Consider the following 2,497-nt stretch of genomic DNA (forward strand, 5'->3'; position numbering starts at 1 on the left):
ATTTCTATCTCTAGGGGCCCTGAAGGTGTAGTAGGTTATGTGTTGGGCTGAAAACTACAGGTGACCAGGTAGAAACAACCAGCCCCTCTTCCAGGGAAAGATGAGTCTTTCTACTCCCATAAGGATCTACAGTCATGGAAACCCACAGGGGCAATTCTACTCTGTCCAATTGGGATGTTGTTAGTCAGAATTGACTTGATAGTAGTTTTATATTTATATATATTGATATCTGTAGCTACAGCTACATCTATCTCCATAGTCAATGCTCAAGAAAGCAGCAGTCAAGAAAACAACAGATGCATTGAACAAATGTGCTGCAAAAAACCCACTGCAGTGGATTTTCTTCCAATTTATATAGTCCCTGTAGGGAATAGGAGAACTGCTCCTTATGTTTTCTGGGGCTGTAAATCTTTAAGGGAGCAGGCTGCCTCACTTTTCTCCTGCAGAGTGGCTGGTGGATTTGAACTGCTGACCTTGAAGTTAGCAGTCCAATGAGTAAACACTTTAAAGGTAAAGGTGTCACTTTGAATATTAAGTACATCTGAGTCAATCCATGGTGAAGATTTTTGAGTAGGGATCAATACATGACTTGAATTCCCACTGCACCCTGGATAAACATGGTATCTTGCAGTATTGTACTGATGGCGGAGACACCTGTCTCACATGGCTCTATTCTTGTCAGCTCTAACTTTTACTTAACTGAGTCAGAAAAATCTGGGATGATAGCATAAGAAGAAAAATCACCATGTACATTTGCTCCCCTTTCTTTGGCTAGTTCAGACCTGGGTTCACTTCCAGAAAATTCCAAAAGAAAATTTAATGTAAATCTGTGGCTTTGCTAACTAAGGCTTCCAGTTAACATTAGGCAATACCCAACTGTTCGGGCTGACAGCATTGCTGATGGTACCTTGGAGCGAGAGTCAGACATAGTCTTCTCTCAGAACCAGTGGTAATATCGATCTCCTGGTTGAGAGCAAAAGGGGAGTCTAGAATCGCAAGTGCAGACATATCTAGGATCCTCGTCCCACTGGATCCACACTTCCTCCAGGGCCTTCATCATTATAAATATCATCTGCCAAACTTGCCTGATATTTTATTTTCTGATACAGAATGAGGCACTCAAGATGTAATGGGATTCCAGCAGAAATCAAATATCATCACAGTGTGACCACCATGAGTAGACAGTAACTCTGGTGGTCCATCTTCTGGGGATTCTTCCTCTGTGCTTTTACTGAAATCGCAGACATGGAGCCTACAACAAGTGCCACTGGATGCCAAGAGAATGCCATTGTGAGGCAACCACCGAACCTGGAATAGTTCATCCTTATGTGACTCAAAGGGATGTGACTTGAGGTTCAGATGACTTTGATCCCGGCTGAGCCTGTGGCAAGAATGAACTTACTATAAAGATGGAAAGAAAGGCTGTTCTCTACAGCAGGGTGAGCATCAACTGAGTGGCTTGGTTTGGAAGAATTGTTTGAACCAGTATCACAGATGATATACTTCTGATTTGATCTGATCATCAGCAACCAACCTAACCAGAGTCTCTTGAAGTGGATGCCAAGCACCATCTTCAACTACTGTGGTATGACCAGTAAAGGTGGTCCTTGCATCCACCAATTTTCCTTCCTTTGAAACAGCACTGATGACCCACAGGCAGATGGTTATGGTCACCTGAATCACTAAAAAGTGCCGGCTGAGATTTAGGGTCCACGAAACTCCATAGTCTTCTTTTGGATGTCCACAGAATCTCAAGTCTGGGTTACACTCTCCAGAAGTGTCTGAGAGAGGAGCACGTTTTGTGTAGTCAGAAAAAGAGAACCTCATTGGATGGCATCTTGGCTGCAATAGTGCAAGGATCCTGGGGCATACGATAGGCCAGTTTACTTCTCCTTTATGGTTGATTTTAATTTCTATTTCAATCATCCCACTGACAGAACACAAAGCTACAAATTCTCCTTTCTCACTGTGGTAGTGTGAGGCATCAAAGCGAGCATCTTCGTTAGGCAGCTGCACGCTGTATTTTTGCTCATCCGATGTGTGTGATCCCAGGACAAGTTGCTCGATGGATGCTGAAGTCTTTCCCTTCTGGTCTGGTTACATCTGGAAGCCACTGTGCAGACAGCCTCGGCCACTATAGAGCATCCATCATCACCAAATTATAAAAGAAAGTGTGTTCTTTTTCTCTATATATATATATATTTTTTCCTTTTTCTACATTGTTTACTCTTCATTAATTATACATTATTTCACGGCATCATCAAAGGCTGCTACCTTGCCAGCTGGGGCATGCCTGAAGGATCCCAGGGTCTAGCTTTGTGGAAAGGGTGGTGGTGGTGGTGGGGAGGTAGCCTCTATTGTTTTTTGGCCATGGTATGGTCAATCACCTCATATGCATGTGAAAGCTCAACAACAAATCAGGAAGACTGATGACTGATGACCTTTGAATTGTGGTGTTGGTGGAGATTATATCATGGCCTGCCAGGAGAATATAGCA

At 43.2% G+C, this 2,497-nt stretch overlaps 1 pseudogene; it reads right to left on the reverse strand.

Moving 5' to 3' along the window:
* Positions 1 to 1,010: 1,010 nt before the first annotated feature.
* LOC142454450 (histone-binding protein RBBP4 pseudogene) lies at positions 1,011 to 2,265 on the reverse strand (annotated as a pseudogene).
* Positions 2,266 to 2,497: the final 232 nt, after the last annotated feature.

The sequence above is a fragment of the Tenrec ecaudatus genome, chromosome 8 (assembly GCF_050624435.1).
Source record: "Tenrec ecaudatus isolate mTenEca1 chromosome 8, mTenEca1.hap1, whole genome shotgun sequence".
NCBI classification, from domain to species: Eukaryota; Metazoa; Chordata; class Mammalia; order Afrosoricida; family Tenrecidae; genus Tenrec; species Tenrec ecaudatus.